The 25,850-nt window shown below is 37.7% G+C and overlaps 1 protein-coding gene and 1 non-coding gene across 4 annotated transcripts in view; one reads left to right on the top strand and one right to left on the bottom strand.

The window, feature by feature from the left end:
- Positions 1–25,850, bottom strand: part of TENM4 (teneurin transmembrane protein 4) — a 3,045,593-nt gene that overhangs the window by 1,922,293 nt on the left and 1,097,450 nt on the right. The gene's annotated exons all lie outside the window — the stretch shown is intronic.
- Positions 6,196–6,302, top strand: LOC120360998 (U6 spliceosomal RNA). The gene has a single exon (XR_005577363.1). It is a non-coding gene; the product is annotated as a U6 spliceosomal RNA (small nuclear RNA).

Here is a 25,850-nt window from a genome sequence, read left to right as displayed (position 1 = left end):
CTAATGTGTGTTCCTGTCTTGTGTCTTGAACTTCTCAAATCGATCTTCTACATGGTGGCTGAATAGGTTTTTCTAAAAATAAATCTGAGTGAATCACTTATTTCCTTAACACTATGAGAACACTCCTCCTGCAGGACAAAATCTAGGTTTTCTGGCCTGACTCTCCTGCCTGTTTCTAGTCTATCCATACTCAATTTTCATCAGTCCTTACCTTGATCTGACACTTTCAGTACAACCATTTATAGTAACTTTATACCACACTTCTACCCCTGTTTTCCCTCTGCCTGGAGTACCCTTTCCCAACTATTTTCACTCATAACTCAATTATTACTCAATTATTATTCAATAATTAAGTAACTGTTTTGAGCTAAATTTTTCTTTTGATTCTCATAAGGATCAAAATGTGATAACCTACATTAGCATGCTTTTTAAGAATCCCTTTTTCATCATTTTTTCAAGATTTTCCTTAATCTGTAGTCTGACTTCTTCTTCGCTGATTACCACCAACACTCTGGATGCTTACCTCAGCTAAAACATTTAGCCCAATATATTAAAAAAAAAAAGTGTGTTTATATTCTCCACTCTCATTTCATCACTAACTTACTTGATTCAGAAGGGCAGAGCATGTGTCTTATTCAGATCTATTTTCAACGCATATAGTACCATATCCAGTGCATTAAAAGCTGCCCAAGTAATTTTTTTTTAACTCAAGAGATCTGATTCATGGCCATGGAGAATATCACTGTGAGTGGCTCTTCTAAGCATATTAACTGAGAAACTTTTGATCTGAGACCTTGAACTTCAAGGGGAGAGGCAGGACCATGTTCCTGTTTGTATCTCCCTATGGTGCCTAGTCCTGCATATTTTATATGATCAGTGTTCAGAAGCGTTGGTACAAATTTAACAGCTACTATGAGGATTTCAGAAATATTAAAATGATGATCAGCTCTGCTAAGCTTTAGAAATAGAGTACACAAAGTCACCGTTAAAAGCAAAATCATTAGGCACTCTGGCTTCATTTAAGCAGCGTGATGTTAGAAGGGATATTCATTAAACATAATGGATTTGTCAGCGTCAGATGCAATAAATGTATGAACTTACAAAAAGTGCAAAGGGGAAACAGAGATGGATCCCTGTGGTGAGAAAAGGGAAAATGGCACCTTTGTAGAGCAGACACCCTGAGAATTAAGGAGCTCAATGGGATTTTTTTAAACAAATGTTTACATTTTTTTCAATAATGGCATACTTTTGGTACATTTAATTATATCTGAATATGGTGATAAAATAGTATAATACTAATGAAATACTGCTCAACTTACTGAGTGAATACTCTAGCCCAAGTGTTTTATATAGTTCAATATTAGCTACTAGGTATACATTTTCTCCCATTTTATGGATGAGGAAGCTGAAGTTCAGAAAGGGTTAGTAACTTTCTCAAGGTCATATTGCAATGTATTTGCACATGATACTTTGTGTGCTCATTTATTTAACAAGCACCTGCTGAGCAGTAACTGTGCCAGACATTGAATCAGGAACTAAACATACAGGGATAAGTAAGAAGTTCGAAGAGTTCACAGTATTGTGATCGAATAATAAAAAAGAACACTTATGATACAACGTGGAATGTACCCTGAGAGAGTTAGCCTATGAGATCAATGCAGAAGGTCACAGGAACCTGGAAGAGAGGGATCTAATCTAGCTTGAGATTTAAAAAAAAAGAAAAAAGAAAAAAAAGACATGTAAAGCATCAGGGAACACTTCCCAAAAAGGCACAAAAAGTCTGAATATAAGAGGTAAGAGCCATATTTTAGATAGAAAGAATGATACATGCCATTAACTCAGAAGTCTTCCCTGTCCTGTCTTTCTTATCACTGCTATTGCTAGAATGTGTTTGAGAAGGTAATGACAAATCATCTTGATTTTACACTCTCAAAGTAGACACCTTGAGAGACGGTATTCAATGAGGATGAAAAGTATGGGCATGCCATGAGAGAGTGCTTACAATTTGTCCTACAGATGCAAATGGTGCCCTTTAGTGACTGTGCAGGGCACAAACAGTACATCGTAAATGACAGCCCTGTTCCAAGCATTGTGCTTGGTCCTTAACATGTCTAATCCGATTTCTTCATCATCATAACGCTACAAATTGGCTTGCTTGCCTTCATTATATGGATTAAGAGACCAATACCCCAGGAGTTTAAATAACAGTCCAAACATCATACATAAAACAAACAAAAGGGCCATAATCTTAATCAAGATTTCTAGCCTCCAAAGGCCTTGATCTATCTGCTAGAACATCGAGAATAAGGACAAAAATCAATTTTACCTCTTGGGTGAACTCTTCTGTGGCAACATAGATGGGCACTTCCCCCCAACTTTCCAGTCTAGTTCTCACAAGAAACAAGATAAACTGCTGCTTCTACATTAGTTTCTCTAAGAGTGCCAGCCTGTCTGGCCCCTATTTTCATTCATTTTTATGCTTTTTTTTGATTTGATTCTCTTTACTTTACTCTCATTTCCTTCCCATTCTAGCTAAAACAAGATCATTCCTTCTGACTACATATGCTAGTAGGTTTGTTCTCATTATGATGGTGTCTATTAAAATGTTCCTATATTAATGTAGGTCACAGAAGACTAATAGAAATCCCCCATTAATGTAATACTTCCTCAGTACTCTATGTTATCATATTTATAAGAGCTCAGGCAGAGCCACCAATGGGAACTGTAAGCTCATGGTAAGAAAATAAATAGGAGGGATAATGCGTATCACAAGCACAGGTTTCCTTTGAACACCTTTCTGTCTCACTTGCAGGACTGTGGGGTTGTTAAGTCTGATTTTATGACCATGTTGTAAAACTTGTCAGTGTTTGCCGTATCCTCAGACATGAGCTCTCGCCCGTCCCTCACTTTTTATGTTACTAGATTTCTAGATGTGGGTTAAACACCCCAGAAGTGGTAAGCTTTCTGCTCTGAGCATGCTGTGCATTAATTTACTACACACCAAAGTCTATTAATTTTGAATAGTGCTATCAATTACACTGCATGACAGAGAGATAACTATGTTATCACCTTTGAAGAAGTGTCTTTCTTAGGAAATCTATATAGCCTTATCAAGACTCTAATGCTGATGGATAACTCCCTTCTCCAAAAAAAAAAAAAAAAAAAAATCACAATTTGATTGCATTTTCTTTTATGGGATCTTAAAACTGCAAGCCAAAAGAATACTTCTGAGGCTTGTATCACCTGTCCACATAGACAATTAATGAGCTTATCATTACTCTTCTGATAAAAATAAGAGCATTCCACTTATTCTGGGCCCTTTAAGTATACCTACTTTCCACTCACGAATATAGAAAGTCAATGTTAATACCTGTATCTGGTCTTGTCAGTTTGCCAAGGTTTATTTATCTACCAGGTGCCACTGAGAAACGACTCTTTTCATTTTAAAAAAAAATCCCGTTTGACTCTGTCTCATCCTCCCACTCTCTGTCTAGCCCAATCATATTGACAAGCTGGTCTTTTCTTCCTAGCTTTCCTTCAGGACAACTGCTGGATTTTGTTCTTCCCACATAAACTCCAATATTGAAGAATAAATCCACCTTTATGTTCAGGTTCAGCCTCTTAAATAATCTCTCTTACTTAGATCATCGACAAAGAAAAACTAGGAAAGAGCACAACATCCTCCCTGACTTCCCAACTTAGTAAAAATAAAATGGAATCTTTTTCCCAGGCATGCCTTTCAAGCTGCTCACTTATTCATTCAGGCAATAAGCATATGTAGGCTACTCACTCTATGCCAAGCACTATTCTAGGTTGCTACTGATTAGAGAGAAGCATTGTAGTTCCCCTGTATTTAATAAATGAGAACGAAAATACCAAGGAACAAATACTTATATGACATGACTGTAGCTAATGAAGTGGTATACAGAAACATAAAGCAGAGTCAAGGTAGGTTGACGGAAAAGAAGAAAGGGAGGGCAGGGTTTCTGGGGCTAAGGGAGTCAGGAAGACCTCTTTCAGCAGGTGATGTTGAAACAGAGATACAAATGAATATTTAGGAAAAGCTTTTTAAGCCATGTGAATGCCATGTGTTCAGATCTAGGCCTGGAATACATTTGGCACGCTCAAGAGAGAGAATGAGGCCAAAGTGCTAACAGAGGAGTAGGTGACTGAGGTTAGTGCTGGATGGGGGCTAGATCAAGCAGGCATGAGTGATGGGAAACCAGAGGCTGCTTTCAGCTACCCCTAATCTATCTTCAGTCCTGAGGGCAGACGAAGCAAAAAATTCCTTTCACCTCTTTAAAGTGACTGACGACAAGTCTCAATATTTCAGGGAAACAATTCTTCTAAGCATGTCAATAAAAACAGAACTTTATGTTTTCTTAGGCTATCTTTAGGCTGAAACAAATAAAGTGTATGCTTTAGAAAAATAATTTAGTGACATTTTATCAGGGAAATGCAAATTAAAACCTCAATGAGACACCTTCTTATCATACCTAGAATGGCTTTTATTAGAAAGTCAAAAAATAATAGATGTTGGCGCAGATGTGGTGAAAAGAGAATACACTGGTGCGGGGAATGTAAATTAGTAAAACCTCTCAGGAAAACAGCAGGAATACTTCTCAAAGAACTAAAAGTACATTTACTATGTTATCCTGAAATCTCACTACGGAGTATCTATACAAAGGAAAATAATTTATCATATAAAAAGAATACTAGTATGTGTGTATACATCACAGCACAATTCACATTAGCAAAGATAAGGAATCAACCAAAGCACTCATCAACTGATGAGTGGATAAAGGAAATAAGGCATATAGACCTCATTCAGTATAGTCTAATATCACTAAATATTGGTTTAATTATTGCTCTAACCACACTGCATGCAAGTACATGGTGTATACTCCATATGCCGTATACCATACATATACACACCGTGGAATACTATTAAATACATACAAATTAATGAAATAATATGTTTTGCAGCAACTTGGATGGAAGTGGAGGTCATTATTGTAAGTAAAGTAACTTAGGAATGGAAAAACAAGTATCACTTTCTCTCACTTATAAGTGGGAGCTAAGGTATAAGTACACAAAGGCATACAGAGAGGTATAAGGGACATTGAGATGCAGAAGAGGGGAGGGCTGGAAGGGGGTGAGGGACAAAAAAATTCCTGTTGGATACAATGCGTACTACTCTAGTGACAGGTACGTTAAAAGCCTAGACTTCACCATTGCACAGTGCATTCACTGTAACCAAGAGCCACTTGTACAGCTAAAGCTATTAAAATTTAAAACAAACAGACAAAAACGTTTTTACAAAAGAAAATTAAAGAACATATATGTTTTACAGAATAGTCTCAGGGCCTTCTTGTATCATGAAGAATCAACTACAGTACCTACAACTGCTTTATAAAATAAAATATTCATCACAACATAGAAGTCCTTGAATACAAATTTATTGACTTTAAATAATTTTGGCTAATGTTACATATACGCAATTTAAAAAATACCTCCTTACACTGTTAAAAAATACAATATTCAGTTGGATGTGTTGAGAAAATAAAAATGTATTGCACGCAGTACAGTGAGAACAATAATCTTAAAAAGAAAAATGTTTAGTGATATTAGAATATACTCACAAAACTGTATTTCCCATAAAAAGGAAAGAATAACACAGAGTAGGTGGTCCTATTTATCTTCAAAATTATATATGTATATATTTGCATGTATGTATATTTACATGTAATATTTATTTTTGATTATATATTTATATATTTCATGAAATATATGTATGAAAAACCTCACAAAATTATGCACTATAATAGTTGAAGTAATTTTACAGATGGTAGAGTTATAGAGGGTATTATTCTTTTTATAATTTTAAATTTTACTACATTTTCTAAATTTCTCACGACATGCCTTTTTTATTGTAAAAGTCACAAAAAACAGAATTTAATTACTAAAAACTACAAAAATGAAGGTCTTTTTAAAATTACTCTAATTTGTGCATCTTTATGAAAATGTGGAGGAAGATGCTTTGTTTAGAACTGTTAATCAGTTATGTTTGCATCATAGTACTACTGAGAATTAACAGTATATTGTTAGATATATTGCTTAACTTCTTTGGGTTAGTTTTACCATCTAGTAATGCAAAACCGTAGAGCCTATGTCTTAGACTCACTATGAGAAATAGTGCTCCCTTTGGCAGCACATATACTAAAATTGGAATGATACCGAGAAGATTGGCATGGCTCCCGCACAAAGATGACATGCAAATTCACGAAGCATTAAAAAAATTAAATTAAAAAAGAAAAAAATTTTATGATAAGTGAGAGGATTGAAAGCAAGAAACTTGCGGAAATATCTTTGTTATACTATCTTAGAGGGCAGGGATTATACGAGTATTTATAAAACATCTAGCAGATTTTTAATGGAGTAGTTTCAGCTAAATCAGAAAAGGTTTTGATTGCAAACTCTAAAGCAGTCTCTATCAATATATAATCAGAGAATAATACAATTACTATTTTGAAACTGACCTTGAATCAACTCTTCAATCATCAGTTCCAGTCTTCCTTTTCTATCAGTGAATGTCCAACTTATCCCTGCACACCGTTAACAATGGGACTCTCATTCATTTGGCAGTATTAGGACAGAACTCACTATCAGTATTTTTTTTTCCTCTGTTAAGCTAAAATCCACTTATGTTCCTTTCACTCTACACCCTGCTTCTTTCTTCAGGATCTAGATAAAATAGACCTCATACAACAGTCACAGGATAGCCTTTTCAGTTTCTAATAACAGCCATCATTTCCCCTCTCTAGTAATCCAGATTATTATTCACTTTTTTCCCCAGGTAATCCTTGGGAAATAAGGTTACTAGGTCCCTCACTTTCCCCTGGAGCACACACTGTACGTATGAAATTAAGGAATCTAAATTTGAACACGATTTCAACTAAGTTTCACTAGCACAAAACATGGGATTCCGCCTGCCTAGCTATCTTAATTCTTTTTAAAATCATGTAACATTGTAAGAGTCCTATCATCGGTTGTCTTAAGTAAACTTTCAACATGGTACACTGAAAAGGTGTTGGCCTTGAAACTCAGAGATGTAACATCTAACACAGTTCCTGGCACAGAGTAAACACAGTCATCCCCACTTATTCATGTGGGATGCACTGTAAGATTCCCAGTGGATGCTTGAAACCATGGGTAGTACAGAATCCTATATATGCTGTGTTTCTTCCTATACATACATACCCACGATCACATTTAATATGTAAACTAGGCACAGTGAGAGATTAACAATAGTAATAGAACAACTGTAATAATATACTTTCACAAAACTTAGGTAAAATTGGTCTTTCTCTAAACATCATACTCACACTTTTTGTGCCTCCATGTTAAGTTGAAGTGAGATGAATGGCACAGGCACTGTGATGTAGCTATAGGCTACTATTGACCTTCTGACAATACATCAGAAGGAAAATCATGTGCTTGAGGTGGTTCTGAGTCCTTAATCCATGTAGATGTCGATAGCTGGATGTCAGGAGCAGACAATGTTGTTGCCTAATGGGTGGATGGGTAGCATACACGATATGGAAATGCTGAACAAAGGGATGATTTGTGTCCAAGGTGGGAAGGAGCAGGGCAGTGGGAGATTTCTTCATGCTGCTTAAAATAACTTACAATCTAAAACTTACAAATTGTAGATTTCTGGAGTTTTTTATTTATTATTTTTGGACTGCACTTGACCTCAGGTAACTAAAACCACAACAAAGGAGAAACATAGATAAGGGAGATCTACTATCACCAACAAATGATGGCTGTTATTGTGATAATTACCACTATTCTTATTTTAAAACCCTTAAGATGTTTTAGATTTGTAACCACTAAGCCCTGAATCTGTGTAACACATTTGGTTTTTTTAGAAATCTGGGTAGTGTGTTCTTCTTTGTTTACTGTATTTTATGAGACAAGTTGTCTTATCATAGGAACCTTGTTAAATTCTTTTTGGATTATGATTCAGTGTGAAACTACAAGGGTTCTCCCTTCCAGATCTCTGTCACCTGTGCATGCAATGAGCTGTCCACTGTATCTTCAGTCAAGCCGTAGATAAAAATGGTGACTGAAGCAAGTTCAAAGTCTGAGGCACATGTCCTGCTCATCACCCAACGTGAAGAAGGAAGGAATGGCTTATAGGATTGTACACCTATACCCTTTGAAAAATGGCAGACAAAGCCATTTTAATCACTTCATTTTAACCCTCTGGGTCACTACATTTACCTGAACTGTACTTAAAGTTGTACAATATAAGACCATTTGAAAATTGTCATTAGCATTAGTTCTCATTTTTTGAAAAAAATATAGACTAAATCACAATTCAAACTTGGGAACTCTATTAATATATCTGAACAGCAGAATTAATAATTTTCAGTTAATTTTTGCACACTCTGTTCTAGGTAGTAAGCCATGGCCTGAAGAAGTTCATGGTCTAGTGAAACACACAAATACATAGATATATAATCATCTGTATGTTTTCAAGTACTAACACCGAGGCATTCACGACTATTTCCAAAGGGTCATAACCAAATTCCTAGCCACATAATTAAAAGTATTTTAGAACTGGCAAAAATCTATAGATTGTCAAACCCAATCTTTTAATTATATCCAGAAACGGGCTCAAAAAAGGGAACCAACTTGCCCCAAGTTCACATAGCTAGATGACGGACAAGAACTCAGATGTCTGAGTACCTACAGAAATGTCCTCCTGCACCAACAAATATGTGCAATTGTTTATATATAATGGTGGAATATCCTGTCTAAGAGCCATCTTTCTGAGGAATCTTATGATCTAGGATTGAAGGTATAGATAAAGAATAAATAAGAAATGTGTATTCTATTGAGTCTTTATCCCAGAATATATCTGTGGAATTAAATGTACATGCTCATGCACAATTAAATTCCCTTATATTCCAATTTTAGCTTGTCATAGCTGTTTTTCCCCCCTCCTCTGTGGGGTATAGGGAAATACAATAACAACACCTTATTAATTAAGGATTAATGCTCATTAGTTTTTAATTAATTCATTCTACAAATATTTATTGACTTTCTGCTATGTGAAAGGTCCTTTTGAAAACAGAAAAGTTCCCTTGTACCCTCACGGGCCATGCGATGGGGGTGTGTCTTGCTTCTTCTGTGTCCTACTGCTCAAACCTCTAGGGGAGCATACAGGCAGGTTGTGGGGCTCTGACCCCACAGCAGTGTCTAGACGTGAATGTTTACACTTGAAGCCCCAGTGGGCGTGTGTTACAGGGTGCTCTCTTAGTTTAGTCGTCCATAGGCAGCTTGTGTTAACCAGCTCAATTAGACCCTCTACATTGTCACAAGGACAGAGGGCTTTCTGTATCCTGGGTTCTTGCCTCGGTGTTCCAGAAGAATCAGATCACACCTGGGCTTGGAGAATAAGTTCACAGTTTTATTGAGTGGAGGAGGCTCTCAGCAGATGAGGGAAGCTAGAAGATGGAGTGGATCAGGCTGCTCAGCAGCCGGGGTTCTCCTCCAACTGCCTTTGCCAAACTTTGCCTCATTCCACCAGTGGATGGCCTGCCTGCGTGCCAGCATCTGTCCTGTGCTCTTCCACCAGCATGCTCCTCTCGACATATTCTCAGTGTCCAGCCAATTGTGTCTTCTTCTGCCAATGTGTTCCTCTCAATGTCCAGCCACTTGTGTCTCTGCCTGCTAGAGTCTCAGGGGTTTTATAGGCATAGGATGTGGGCGTGGCCAGTATGGTCTTGGGAAATGCAACATTTGGGCAGGAAAATAAAAACGCCTGTCTTCACCTAGGTCCCTGGGCACAGGCCCTAGGGTGGAGCCCTAGACAGGGACCATGCCCTTCCTCACTTCCATATCATTTAAAGGGACCACACCCTTTCCTTCCCAGTACTTCCCGTCTCCCCTTTGGTATCACTTTCTAAGATAAAAATAGGGAGTAACTATGGTAACAGCCATTAAGGAAGTTCATTTGTCTTGGGAGTACTCTGCTCTTTGAGTAACAACAAAAGGTATCATAAAGTCTAGTAACAGATGAATGTTCTGAATACTTATTCTTACCAAGAATACGCAGGCTACTGCCACTGTTTCTAGGGTATCTGTCCCACCATAAAGTATTAATGAAGTAAATATTTATTGTATCTTACTACCTGAAAGAAACTGAGGTATGTGGTTTGAGTGATATTTTCTGATTTGGCACTCCCAACTTCTCTGAGAAATGGATATTCTAATTTCCCGCTAGTGATTTTAGCTGATAACCTGAGGTTGCTAGATGCTGAGTAATTGATCTCAGGTCATATATCAAGTAAATCAAGGAGCTAGCATTTGAATGCAAGTCTGTGTGACTTCAATGCCTATGCGGTTTCCGCAGAATTTTCACAATGTTCTGGAATCACAGTGTGGTGACAGCCATCGGTGTCTAAAATGGATGAGGAAAGCTTGGAAGGAATGAGTTCATCATTGGACTCAATAGTTTGCATTTGTTGAAGTTTAAGCTGTATGATAAAAACAGATTTTTTGAAATAAATTGGAATATAAACACACACACTTTCCTCAAGTATCTCTACCTACAAGATTCTGCACTACATCTCTGAAGTTCTGCAACTGATCATTTAAAAAAGCTAGTATTCACTATTATTGTTAATGAGAATGATTTTTTACTTCCTTTTCTGAAGCTTTTCTTTCTGTATTTTCAACATGGGCAGTTATACACAAAGTCATTAACTACACATTTTGATTCTTTTTTTTTTTTTCCCCACTGTGGATGGTTCTGGCACTGAGTTTATCTCCTGTGAAACACATTTCTTCTTGGCCATGCAGATGAGTCACATTGCCTTAGCTATTTGGTCTTACCCATGGTGCAACACTTGCCAGAAGTTTCTCCAGGGAAATTCTGCAGCTCTAAGCAGCCCTGGATCTTTTAGCCCCAAGTTTCCTCAAAATAACCTGGACCTTTTCCCTCGCTCTTCAGTTCCACCTCACTGGTCCCTGGACGAGGAGTGTACGGTTTCTGAATGACTTGATCCACCCTAATTTGAAATCACCACAGGTATCAGAAGGAAAAGCTGAGAGGAGATTATTCCTAAGTAGGACAGATCAACTTTAAACTGACAGAGGCTCCGTAGAAAGGGCTCCATCTTCTGGTTTTCTTACTGGGTGGCTTTTTCACTTACGATGGGGAAGGGAGTTCTGTCAAGAATAGACATTCCCCGGCTCTTTCTCAGAAGGGGTCAGAGATGAAAAAGCAGGAGACAGACTCCTAATTTTTTATTTACTTTCCCAAAAGTGAATTTTCAGTATAGACAGGAGACTAAAATAGCAAGGACTTCAATTAACTGTGCAGCACCAGGCGGTGGGGACAAACTAATAAATGGGATACACAGCATCCCTCACTCACAAAGCCTGTAGTTAAGCACCGTTTCAATAAGCTGACGTCTCTAAAGCAGCGCACATACCAGGAAACGGGAAAGAAGTACTAGGGGAGCTAAGATTCGGATTCCAACCCAAACCCACGGAGCTGGACAAAGTTCTGACTTCAAATACCCATGTCTACTTGTCCTCTGAGATTATATATTTTATTTTAATCTCATAGGTATTTATGTAATACTTGCTATATACCATGACTATTATAAGTGCTTTAGAAACATTTGGCCAGGCGGAGTGGCTCACACCTGTCATCCCCCAACGTTGGGAGGCCAAGGTGGCCGGATCACTACGTCAGGAGTTTGAGACCAGACAGACTGGCCAACATGATGAAACTCTATCTCTACTAAAAATACAAACAATTAACCAGGCATGGTGGTGGCGCCTGTAATCCTAGCTACCTGGGAGGCTGATACAGGAGAATTGTTTGAACCTAGTAGGCAAGCTGAGATGGCATCACTGCACACCAGCCTGGGTGACAGAAAAAAAAAAAAAGAAAAGAAAAGAAAGAAAAAAGAAACATACATTTAATCTTCATATTAAACCTGTGAAATAGATACTATCATCACTGTCCCATTATATGGATGAGAAAACTGAGGTACAGGTAATTTGAGCAACCTGCTCAAGGTCACACAACTAGGAAGTGGCACAGCTGGGTTTTGAACCCAGAGGCCATCCTCTTATTTCCAAAACAGGTACCTATCAATAAATCCTTTAAAAGGAAAAGTTCCTTTGATCTGATCAGGGGTGGCATGACAAAGGAAGACTTGGAAAGACTGCTTGCATTCTGCAGTGCTGACGAAGTACAAGAGGAGGGCCATCACTCATTCCCTGGTCCTGTTCTGTAGGAAAAGGAGGACCGTGAGGAACTGCTGGAGCCCCACACGGCCGGGGCCCTGTTTGTGGTCAGCAAGCCTGTGCAGGGCTCCTGCCAAGACACCGAGATAGCTTATTCATATTGCATGTTTTAGTCCAATCCAGGCCCATTAGAGACCTTGAAAAGTGCCAATTTCTAAAGAAGAGAACACGTAAATAATCCTTCCCCATCATAAAAATAATCTTTGCAGATAATAGCTTCTCTTGCCACACTTTTTCTCTATATGTTGAGAGAAAATTGATGACAAAGACCCCTCCCTGACAGACAAGCCCCAAACTACCCTCACACTGCCAACCTTTCAGAGAAAATGAGAGAGAGAGAGAGACAGACAGAGAGAGAGAGAGAGACAGAGAGAGAGAGAGAGAAAGAGAAAGACAGAAAGCAGCTGGTCAAACCAGAGACAAAATATCCTTTCTGTTACCTACCCTTCTATGATCCAAAAATACCTAGACCACCCTCCCCACCCCCAATAACCAGGAAACTTGAAAAACAGAGAGAGGTAAAGAGGAAAATGCACCAATTTCGTGAACTGTAAAACACTAAAAATTCAGGCAGGGCTCTGTGGGCTCTCAGAGCAAACCGCCACACTGAAATAGAATATGATGGCCCTTCAATCACCAAACCATATCAATGGCAGACTGCCCTTTCAAGTATTTGTTTTGTTTTTTCTTCTTACTCACCTCCATTACCTGGAAAATATAAACAGGTGAAATACTACTTGCTTGATCTTGAAAAAGGGTCCCACCCTCTTTGAATCTCAGTCTCCTTGTCTGTAAAATGTGAACTAACCTGACCCCACAGGGTAGCACTAACTGATGGAAGCAAAGGAACACTCAGGATAGACTTTGCCTTTCTAGTAGCAGAAGCAGCTTTCGAGTACTTACTCATCTTCCTAGCTATCTCTGTAATCTTGTATGTCATTTAACTTAGCCGACCCTTCATTGCCGTCCATAAAAATCAGTGTAAAGAAATAAAAGGGGCCAGGCACAGTGGCTCGTGCCTGTAATCTCAGCACTTTGGGAGGCTGAAGCAGGCGGATCATGAGGTCAGGAGGTGGAGATCATCCTGGCCAACATAGTGAAACCTCCTCTCTACTAAAATAAAAAAAAATTAGCTGGGCATGGTGGTGCGCGCCTGTAGTCCCATTTACTCAGGAGGCTGAAGCAGGAGAACTGCTTGAAGCTGGGAGGCAGAGGTTGCAGTGAGCCAAGATCCCACCACTGCACTCCAGCCTGGTGCCTGGTGAAAAAGTGAGACTCTGTCTCAAAAAAAAAAAAAGGGGGGGGGGGGTATCATTTTGACAACCAGAATTTCCATAACGAAGGAGAACGTGTTTGTATTTAAAAAAATAAAAATAAAAATAAATAAACTTTGATGAGTTCTGATGTCAGCTAATTGGCATCACGGCTTCCAGCAAGAGGGACACAATGCTTTCTATGTGACAATTAAACTTGAAAGAGAGAAATAAACAAAAAACCTGATGGGAGAAGAAGGGGAGGAGGGGCAAGAAAAAACAGCCTAATGGGGTTAAAGATTTGTGAAGCTCTGCGGTGGTAGGGCAGCTGGGGATGTTGTGAGAGCAATGTTTCTTACTCTTCTGTTTAAAGTTGTTTATGTTGCTCAGACTTAAGCTTGCTCTGTTTTACCACTGTATCATATGGATAGCCTAATAGAGACATTTGTTATGAGCGTTAATCTTATGAAATTTGACGAGCGTGAGTTCCAGGTATAGGGCAACCAAGATGACCCAGGACACAGCAGGTGCCCACATATGTCTGTGGCCATGAAAGCAGAACCTCAGACACATCCAGAGAAATACTGGCTGTCTGCAAGCCCAGGCAGGTGAGAAGGGAATCTAAAGCCCATGTTACCTAGATTTTCAGAGGCAAGGAAGATTTCAGCTCAGGGTACGGTAACCGAAGGATAATCATAGGAACTTAGCAGGCAGATGATTTAACATTCATCTCAAGTTACATGGCCTTAGAAGTGCTCTCCCTCTCTCTATTCCCTCCTTCCATTCTTTGTTTCTTGCTGGCTTTATAGCTTGCTTTTAATGAAAATGCTGTAGTTTTCCTTTGGAGTGCATATTTCTATGACCTAGTCCAACCCACATTATTCCAAAGGGGAAATATTAGCTAGTCTGTTTCAATGGCAGTATCTTTCCATCTCCAGAAAGCATATATATTTTTTCTTTTAAACCACATCATCCCAGTGAATATTCATCTATGTAAAAGTGATTCATTATCACCTTTCATTTTTACTATCCACTGTCTTGTTGTTCCTTACTATCTACAGGCTGGTTTCTCACTTTTTTCCTTGGATTTGCAATTTTTATTCCCTCTGCAGACTACTTTTCATATCTCCTTTCATAGTTTCTGTGTTTCTCTATAACCATCCCTCTGTGTTCCATGATCAAGTTAAGTGGCAGTCACTAAATTATTGGGTATGCTCTGTAGTTTCCCATCATTGGCGATATTGGGCCATATAATCTGCTCACTCTTTCAGTGAGCCATATATTAAAAAGGATATATGGGTATTATCACTCAGAAAGCCCAAAATTCCAAGGAGCTTACCCAGACCAGTGTCTGGCTGATTTAGAGATCAACTTCCTGTTTATTATCAACTATTATCTGCGTTGATGTTTTTCTTCTCTTTTTCTTTCTGTCTCTAGTTCTATACAATTCTTTTGCTTAGTTTCTTACGTCCTTGCAAGGCTTTTCCTTCATCTTGATTGTCAGTACCTGGATTTTAGGTCCTCTGCAAACCTCACTTCTCTCATTTAATAAACTCATTTGGTTAGTTCCTACTACACAAGAGAACAAACTTCAGGCACCCTGGAATTCCTCATGGACTCTTCTGGAAAATACTCACCTTGGCTAAATTCTCTGCCACCAGTCCCTACTTTTTTCCCACCCTGCATCAATGTAGTAGATAGTTGATTAATGATGCTCTTCAATTTGAGAACATTATCATTTATCATCACAGGTTCACAAAAGGCTCCTCCTGTATTTTATACATTTTTGTATTTTCTCTTTTCACAATGCCTTAACCCCACATGTATGCATGTGGTCATACAGTCATGTCTGCTGTTATGCTCTTTATGCAATTGTGAATTTGTTTTCATGCCATTGACAATGCATGGTCATACAGTCATGTCTGCTGTAATGCTCTTTATGCAATTGTGAATTTGTTTTCATGCCAGTGACAGAGCAAACAATTTGAGTATAGTGTAAAATTTGTTTTGTGTAGAATTCTGTCCAGGAGAAACATTAAGGGAATTCAGAAAACTGTACCGCAGTAATAGGAGCACCAAAGGAACATACGGAAAGCATATGTATACACAGTCCTCAAACGTGGACTCGCTACCTTGATTCCCTGTGTTATGAGCCATACAACTATATATCTGACACTACAACTTTCTGTCTGATTTAAGATAAGCTTTGTTTCACCACCTCACAATAACACAAGTTCCAACCCTCCCCGTGCTCACTTTTACAAGAGCACTTCTGATCTTTTTAAAAAGAAAATTTTCTATGCATACGTATTATAACATATATGTACTTTAACCACTTAATGCATTTAATTGTGCTGCAGTTTTTACTAGATTTCAAACTTTTTAATGTCACTGGCAAAAGTTTTTATTCCCCAAACACATTGTCTTCATAAGCACGGTGTTTTTTATTGCATGATTTTGTATAGCAAGGTGATTTTTAGAAAAGAACAGGTTGCTTTAGGAAGAAATGACTACTGGTTTGTACACACATATATTTAATTTATGAAAATTAAATTATGTATAAATGTCATTCTGATTCCTGCTGGTTTTTTTTAATCTAAGCGCTATGCTTTCAGAGCCTTCGATGTTGTTATTTATGGTTTCTAACCACTACATATCACTCCTCTGAATTTTTCCCATATACTCTGCCATGGGTAGACACCCACCCAAGTTATTTTCAAATTTCTGTTACTAAATAATATTAAAATAAAATTTTAAAAAACCTTGTGCAAACTTGCTTTTGGCTCTACATAATAATTTTCTTTGGAATAAATATTCAGAAGCAGAATTGCCAGGTCATAAAATAAGGAAAGCTTTACTTTTCCTAAAGAGTGCTAGCATGGACTCAAGAAAGTATATGCTATTAAAAGACCAGTAATAGGCTGGGTACAGTGGCTCACACCTGTAATCCCAGCACTTTGGAAGGGTGAGGTGGGTGGATCACCTGAGGTTAAGAGTTCGAGACCAGCCTGACCAACATGGAGAAACCCCATCTCTAGTGAAAATACAAAATTAATCAGGCTTGGTGGCAGATGCCTGTAGTCCCAGCTACTCGGGAGGATGAGGCAAGAGGATCACTTGAACTTGGGAGGTAGAAGTTGTGATGAGCCAAGATCATGCCATTGCACTCCACTCTGGGCAACAGGAGCAAAACTCCATCTCAATCATCATCATCATCATCATCATCATCATCATCATCATCATCATCCCAGCAGTAGGAAAAAGTCTTAAAATTTGTAATTTGTATAAAAACACAAAGGACCCTAAATAGCCAAAACAATATTGAACAAAAAGAATAAAGCTACAAGTATCATATTGCCTGACTTACAAATATACTACAAAGCTATAGTAACCAAAACTATGTGATATTGATATGAAAACAGATACATAGATCAATGAAATAGAATAGGGAGTCCAGAAATAAATTCATGTATTTATAGCCAACTGATTTTTGACAAAGGCTCCAAGAACATACACTTGGGAAAAGATACCCTTATTAAGAAATGGTGCTGGGGATACTAGATATCCGTATGCAGAAGAATTAAACTACACCCCTATCTCTCACCATATACAAAAATCAACTCAAGATGGCTTAAAACTTAAACATAAGAGCTCTAATTATAAAATTACTAGAACAAAACACAGAGGAAATGGTTCAGAATCTTGGTCTGGGCAGAGATTTTATTGTGAAGTCTTCAAAAGCAGAGGCAACAAAACCAAAAAAAGACAAAAGGAACTATATCAAACTAAAAACAGCTTCTGCACAGCAAAGGAAACAATCAACAATGTGAAGATACAATCTGTAGAATGGAACAAAATGTTTGCAAAGTATTCATCCAACAAGATTCTGGTATCTAGAAAATACAAGGAACACAACTCAACAGAAAAAAAATCAGTTAAAAATGGGCAAAGGATTTGAATAGAAATTTCTCAAAAGAAGACATGCAAATGACCAACAGGTATATGAAAAATGTTCAAATTCACTAATCATCAAGAAAATGCAAATCGAAATCACAATGAAATGTCATCTCACTGCATTTAGAATAGCTAATATCAAAAAAGCAAAAAATAAATGCTGGCAAGGAAGCAAAGAAAAGGGAACTCTTAAACATTGTTAGTGGGAATGTAGATTTGTACATTATGAAAAATAGTATAAAGCTTTCTCAAAAAACTAAAAATAAAACTACCCCATGATCCATCAATCCTACTACTAAGTATTTATTCAAAGGGAAGGAAATCAGTTTATCAAATGGACTTCTGCACCCCCATGTTTACCACAGCACTAGTCACAATGGTCAACACATGGAATCAATCTAAGTGTCCATCAATGTATAAATAAAGAAAATGTGTTAGATGTGAAATGTGTTACATATACAATGGTATACTATGCAGTTATTTAAAAATAACAAAATTCTATCATTTGCAGCAATGTGATTAGAAGTGGAGTTCAATAAGTTAAGTGGAATAAGCCAGACAAAGAAAAATATCATATGTTCCTACTTATATGTGTTAGCTAAGGAAGTTGATCTCAAGCTGGGCACAGTGGTTCACAAATGCAATCCCAGCACTTTGGGAGACTGAGGCAGGTGGATCACTTGAGGTCAGGAGTTCGAGACTAGCCTGGCCAACATGGCGAAACCCCGTCTCTACTAAAATTTAAAAAATTAGCTAGGTGTGGTGGTGCATGACTATAGTCCCAGCTACTCAGGAGGATGAGGCAGGAGACGTAATTGAACGTGGGAGGCGGAGTCTGCAGGGAGCCGAGACAGCACCACTGCACTCCAGCTTGGGTGACAGAGTTAGACTCCATTTAAAAAAAAAAAAAAAGTTGAAGTCATAGAGATAGAAAATAGAATGACAGTTCTAGAGCCTGGGGAGTTGGGGTGAAGAGAGATTCCTTAATCGATAAAAACCTACAATTACATAGAAGGAATGAAGGTTAGTGTTCAGTAGTACAGCAGGATGACTACAGTTAAAAATGATTAATTGTATATTTCCACATAGCTGGAAGATATGAAATATTCTCAATAAAATGATAAACGTTTGAAGCAAAGGATATCCTAACTACTCTGATGCAATAATTGCGTATTGTACGTATATATCAAAATATCATGTATACTTCATAAATATGCATAACTACACATGAATCATAAAATAAGGCATATACTAGATTACATCACAACAATGCAAAAGCATGCCTATATCTCCACTAGACACTCAAGATTCTTAGCATTCTAATTTTTGCCCATCTAATGTACATGCCCTTGTCATTTCTGTTTTCAGCTCAGTTTCAGATCTTCTGCGATTTTTTAGACTCTGCCTTACTCCTGAGACTCAATCCACAGTAATATTTCTTCAGCTCTGACAGTCACATTTTTTCTGCATGTTCCATACCCATCCTATGGTTACTATATATTCCTCAATAACTATCTCATCAGTTCTATCAAGCCCAAGTTGTCTGTCCACTCATTCAGCATAGACTCTCATGTCTATTCTGACATCTTACTTATTCCTTCTGCTCTAAGCAAAACTTGGATACTACCACATGCCTGTCCAAGCTCCCTGGTCTTTCCTGTTTAGTATAAAGTATTAGTCATTCCTTTCTTCCACAAAACAGGACATGCATTTATTACTTTTTTTCCCCTTGTTGCTTTATTAATAGTATTTGTTTACATATTTCTTTTACTAAGGGGATTCTGAGCTACTTGAGGATAGGGCATTTGTCTTTTATTTATCCTTATTTCTTCTAGATTTCATAGGCTCTCAAAAACTCTCCCCTGAGTGACTGAATGAGCAAAAATGAATAAATCAAATGTTATTTTGTATCAAGTGCCCTTAAGTCATCAAAGTTTGCAATGCCCAATATATTCATCATAATTTAAAACTCTTTATTAACATAGAATAAAAAACAAGTTGAGATAATTTTTAATTAAAAAAACTGTCTCTTAAAGCTAATTCACAAAGGAGATTGACTGATTATTTGTTGCTTTTTTATTCTAAGAAGGTGATGTTTTATTAATTAGCCTCTCTGGTCTATAACCCTTTTCTATACTTATCATTCTGCATGTCAGTAATGCTAGGATTTGCTAAAATGAAGTATAATTGATAATAAATTCAGAAACTAATTCTCGTATCATTCTCAAGTGAATTCCAGTTGACTCAACGTATCCTTTTCTTCCTCAGAATCTCTCAGATAACTTTACTAATATTAATACAGACACGAGGAAGGATTATGGCTATGCCTTAGATGTTACTCTACAAGTGTCTGTGTTACTGGGGGCAGGGTGCTAAAACTGGAATTGTCCTGGTTTTAGCACTAAACGTCCTATATCCGAGAACTTTCTTTAGTCCTAGGAAAGTTGGATGGTCATGTTAAGTCTTAACCCTCTTCATTTATTGCCATTTCCTAAGCAGGTATTCAAGATCTCCTCTGATTTAACTATGACTTTCTTTTCTGTAGTATTTTCGGCAACTCTTCTTCTAATTTACTTTCTAGGCAAACTGACCCACAGCCTGATCTTTACACACACACTGCTTCCCTTGCCTTCTGTAGTACAAGTTCAAATTCTATGTATTTGATAAAAGGTTATTTCTCCCACCACAAGTATTCTTCTACCTATAGATTTGTCCTACTATGAGTCTGGTTTAATTTGCTAATCTGTTCTGCCTCGCACGAAAGTATCTTACTTATGTGTAATCAGCTTGTTTCAAAGAAGAATGTGATATTCAACACAATTGCAAAATGTTAGTTCAGGCTCTGCTCTTGTCTGTGTTATATCATTTGTTTTATATAACAATAAACAAATGTTCACATTTCCTTGTAACCTTTCCACACTGATTATTCATTCTATCAATCAGTTTTGCTTTGTAATATTTAATGGATGGCAAATTATTTCAATAATCATAATAATTGGATTTGCCTAAAGTTTTTCTATATATTTGAAAGGAATAATATAGTACAAAATAACAAGTAAATGCAGTAAAGCCATTTATGCATTCGTTTAAATTCTATTTCTTTTCTGGTCTTAGATGGTCATCTAAACTCAGGAGCATCAATTTTTCCATGTTTGAAATGGACATAAAACATTTTGCTTATAGACATATTAGATAGCTTAAAAATAATATATGTCAGGTATCAACAAACTTTTCTGTAAAGGGACAGATAGTACATATTTTTTACTTTGTCACCTATATTGTTTGACTCAAAAATATTTAATATCCCTAGTAGTGTAAAAGTAGCAATAGATAATACATAAGCAAAGAAGGTACTATGCTGCAATAAATATTTATTTACCAAAAACAGTCTGTGGGACAGATTTGGCTTATGGGCGACAGTTTGCCAATTCCTGATGTATGTTAAGTATTCAATAAATGGGAACCACTACTATCAGAACCCAATGTGTCTTTCCTTACTGGGTATTTTAATTTTGTAATCCTGGCACAAATTAAGCATCAACTAATATAACACTTGGCAATCATATTTGGAGGTTTAATTTATATTCTTCCTATAAGTTCTCCCATACAAGTACTACAGAAAAATTATATGTCCCAATATACTGAATTTACTCCTGGCAGAGCTAGCATGCTGAAGTTGGAGAATTTTAGTATCTCATTCTTTTTTTCCTGGTTAACCACAATGAGTGAAGCACCTAATCTTTTAACTACCTTATCTAGTATCTAAAATAATTAAAATCTAGTCATGGAGCATGATAGAGACTCTAAATGAGTCTGAAATTTAAAAGTCCCCATAAATTCACTGTCCTGAGGCAAAGCCTGAGAACTCAAGTGTTTCGAGACTAAGCTTTCTCTAAGATACACTAATTTCTCCAAAATTCACTGTCTTTATGTTTTGATCATCTCTATAGCTTGCCAGAGAATTTCACTGATTCCTATATCCAGCAAGTTCCCCTTTTGGCTGTGAGTGAGAATCACCTGGAAAGGTTTGAGAAGGAATTTTTCTTTTAAATCAGCCTGAAAAAGCAGTGACCATAAAAAAAAGGACAAACTAGACTTTAGTAAAACTAAAAACTTCTTTCTTTAAAAGATATTACGAGTAAAATAATTAAAAAGCCATAGACTGGGAGAAAATGTTTACGAAACATACATCTGACTAAGGACTGGCAACCAAAATATGTACAGAAATTTGACAACATAACCTTTTTTTTTTTTTTTTTTTTTTTTTTTGAGACGGAGTTTTCGCTCTTGTTACCCAGGCTGGAGTGCAATGGCGCGAGACAACATAACCTTTTATAACTTAATAGTAAAAAGATAAGCAACCCAATAAAAGGTGAGTAAACATTTTAAAAGTTACTTCAAAGAAGAAGATATGTAAATGGTGAATAAGTATATTTAAAATGTATCCAAATAACTGCATAGTAACCTGACCTTGCCATGGGCCTCTGGGATTCTAGTGCAGGAAACTCCACGACCCCAGTGGACGTGTGTGTTGGCAAGAGGATCTTTCCAGAGAGTTGGCAGAGACAGAACCCAAATCTGCGTGGAGCTCGGAAGGTTTGGTACAGGGGCAGCTGCAGTGATAAACTGCCATGGACGGTCACCTGCCAAGGCTCCCTGCACTCCTCCAGGTGTCTTTAAGCTTTGTTAATGACTAGATCTGGAGAGAGGAAGATATTTGTCCCTTATGAAATGAATGAGTCTAATCTGCATGTCCCCTTGTCCGTGTGCCCCTTCCAGGGTAACATCCCGTCCACCCAAATCACAGTACAGCCTCAGCTGCCTCCCCCAGGGTGTTTTTGCTGATGGCCCCTGCCAGAGTAATTTTGCCAGTGGGCACCCCTCACCACCCTTCTGGGGTGAATTTGTCCATAACCCCACCTCACCCTCCTCAAATGTTTTGCCAGTGGCCCCCAGTGGAATGCTGTTGCCAGCAGACTGGGAGCACCTTGCTTGGCCCTTCCAGCACAGCCAGCACTTGACTTTAAGATGCCAGAGAAAAAAAGCAAAGCCTTGGGTCCCAGCCCCCCAGGGTAAGGGCACGCAGCACAGTAGTGCCAAGCTGAGCCTTGGCACTCTGAAAGCATCCAGAAATCAAGTCAATCAACTAAATCCAACGTATGTAACAGTCAACTCTCAGGGGCATTACAGAACACAAAAACACAAATCCTCACTCATAGGACAGCAACGCCAAAAGATCAAGGAACATCAGCCCACATAGACTTAAACAAACAACAACAACAACAACAACAACAACAACAAGCCAGCATTCTGGCAACTCTAAAATATTATCTCCAAAGAACTGCACCAGCTCCCCAGTAATGGTTCTTAACCAAATGGAAATGGCCAAAATGACAGATACGGAATTCAGAAACTAGATGGCAAGGAAGCTCATCAAGATAGAGAAGAAGACTGAAACTCCATTTAAGAAAAAGAGTAAAATAATTGTTGAAGGAGATGAAAGACAATGTAAAAGGAAAATATCTTGGGCCTCCTAAATACCAAACTCAAGGGAAAATTCAAGCTGGGAACTGCTTAGAGCTGTTACAGTGAAGCCCAAGTTTCTCCACCAAGAATCAGTATGTCAGTATGTTCAGCTCCCTTATCCTTTAATTCTCTATTTTAAAGTTTAACTTACTTGTAATTCCAGTAAACAACCTTCTTCACCACTTCTAATCAGTTCACATCTGCTCCCCCTCCCCATGGCTCCATTCTAACTCATCCCGGTCACCTGATCACCCCTGGCTACCTGCTCTGATACACCTGTAACTGTCCTTCTCAACAAAACACTCACCCTGCCACTCCAGCGGGGACCCCTGCTCTTTTTAAAATAGCTTGGGACTAGTCTAGCTTGTGCAGTCTAACCCTAGCCAAGCGGGGATGACACAGCAGTAGGGATGACCCCTGTTAGGCATAGTTACCCCTTCCCCCCTTGTCCAAGCATGTGACAGCCATCATTGCTCCATCCTTGGGCCCTGCATCCTTCTATAGAAGTAAATTGCCTTGCTGAGAGGACATATCTTCGAGAACTATTTCTTTTGGCATCGAAATTTTACTTATGACAGTGCAAACCTGCCTCCCATTCTATTCAAAGTCATCCCTTGGCTCATTGAGATAAATGCGTATCTCATTGTCTCCTTTGGAAAGGCTAATTAGAAATGCAAAATAATGCAAAAGAAGTAGGTTTGTCTCTCATCTACCTGTGACCTAGAAACCCCACTCCCTGCTTTCAGTTGCCCTGCTTTTACTTCGAGTTGTCCTGTCTTTCTGGAATAAACCAATGTTTATTTTACATGTGTTAACTGATGTCTCATATTTCACTAAAATAGATAAAACCAAGCTGTGCTCTGATCACCTTGGGTACATCTCATCAGGACTTCCTGAGGCTGTGTCATGGGTTGACATCCTCAACCTTGGCAAAATAAGCTTTCTAAATTAACTGAGATCTGTCTCAAATTTTGGGGGTTCATAACAATATAGCCATTTTAAGAAAGAACAACACTGAATTTCTGAAATTGAAAAATTAACTACAGAAACTCCATGATACAACTGGAAGCATTAATAACAGAATAGACCAAGCTGAGGAAAGCATCTCAGAACTTGAAGACCTTCAAATCAACAGAGGCAGACAAAATAAAGAAAAAATATATTTTTTAAAAATGAACAAAACCTCTGAGAAATACTGAATTATGTAGAGATCAAAGCTGTGATTCACTGGCATTCCTCAGACAGATAGATTAGGCAACTTGGAAAACATATTTGAGGACATTCACAAAAATTTTTTCAGTCTTGCTAGAATGGTTGACATGCAAATTCAAAAAACTGAGAGAACCCTGGAGAAATACCATATAGAACAACCATCCCCAAGATATTTCCTTAACAGATTCTCCAAGGTCAATGTGAAAGAAAATCTCTTCAAGGCAGCTAGAGAGAAAGGGCAGATCACTTACAAAGAGAACCACATCAGGCTAACAACAGACCTTTTAACAGAAACCTTACAAGCCAGAAAAGATTGGGGGTCTACTTTCAGCATCCATAAAGAAAATAAATTCTAACGAATAATTTCAAATCCCACCAAACTAGGTTTCATAAGCAACAGAGAAATAAAATTCACTTCAGACAAGAAAATGCTAAGATAATTTATTACCACTATACTTGCCTTGCAAAAAAGATCCTTAAAGGAATGTTAAACATGGAAACAAAAGACTGATACCTCCCACCACAAAAACACACTTACGTACATAGCCCAGTGACACTATAACACAACTATACAATCAAGTCTACTTAACAACCACCTAGCAATGCCATGACTGAGAAATACTTATGTATCAATATTTACTTTGAATGTAAATGGGCTAAACACCCACTTAAAAGGCATACAGTGGCAAGATGAATACAAAAGCAAGATTCAACTGTTTATTGTCTTCAAGAGACCTGTCTCACATGCAATGACAGCGATAGGCTCAAAGTAAAGGGTTAGAGAAAGATCAGGCAAACAGAAAATAAGAAAGAGCAAGGATTTCTGGTCTTACAACAGACTAAACAGACTTTAAACAAACAGCAATCAAAAAGAACAATGAAGGGTTTTATGTAAGATAAATGGTGCAATTCAACAAGAAGACTTACTATCCTAATTATATATGTACCCAGATTCATAAAACAAGTTCTTAGAGACCTATGAGGAGACTGGAATAACCACAAAACCATAGTGGGAGACACTAACACCACAGTGACAGAGTTAGATCATCAAGGCATATAAATAACAAAGGTATTCATTTCTTAAATTCAGCAATTGGCTAAATGTATCTAATAGTCATCTAAAGAATAAGAATACTCCACTCAACAACAGCAGTTGTATCCATTCTTCTCATCTACATATGGCACATACTCTAAGAATGACCATGTTCTAAGCCAGGAAGCAAGTCAAGTCACAAAAGATTTTTAAAAATTGAACTCATACCAACCATATTCTCAGATCATAGCACAATAAAAATAGAAATCAATTATAAGAATACTTCTCTGAATCACACAATTCCATACAAAGTAAACAATTTGCTCCTTAATGACTCTTAGGTAAATGATGAAATTAAGATGGAAATTTAAAAATTCCTCTGAAACTAATGAAAACACAGAAACAGGAAATCGTATGTCTGGGACATAGCTAAAGCAGTGTGAAGAGGAAAATATGTAGCACTAAGTACTTACATCAAGTCAAAAAAACTCAAACTGAAAACCTAAAATTACACCTCGGGGATCCAGAAAAACAAAAGC

The sequence above is a fragment of the Saimiri boliviensis genome, chromosome 6 (genome assembly GCF_048565385.1).
Source record: "Saimiri boliviensis isolate mSaiBol1 chromosome 6, mSaiBol1.pri, whole genome shotgun sequence".
NCBI lineage: Eukaryota > Metazoa > Chordata > Mammalia > Primates > Cebidae > Saimiri > Saimiri boliviensis.
Note: the sequence above shows the minus strand (reverse complement) of the source record. Positions and strands in the feature narration are given on the sequence as shown.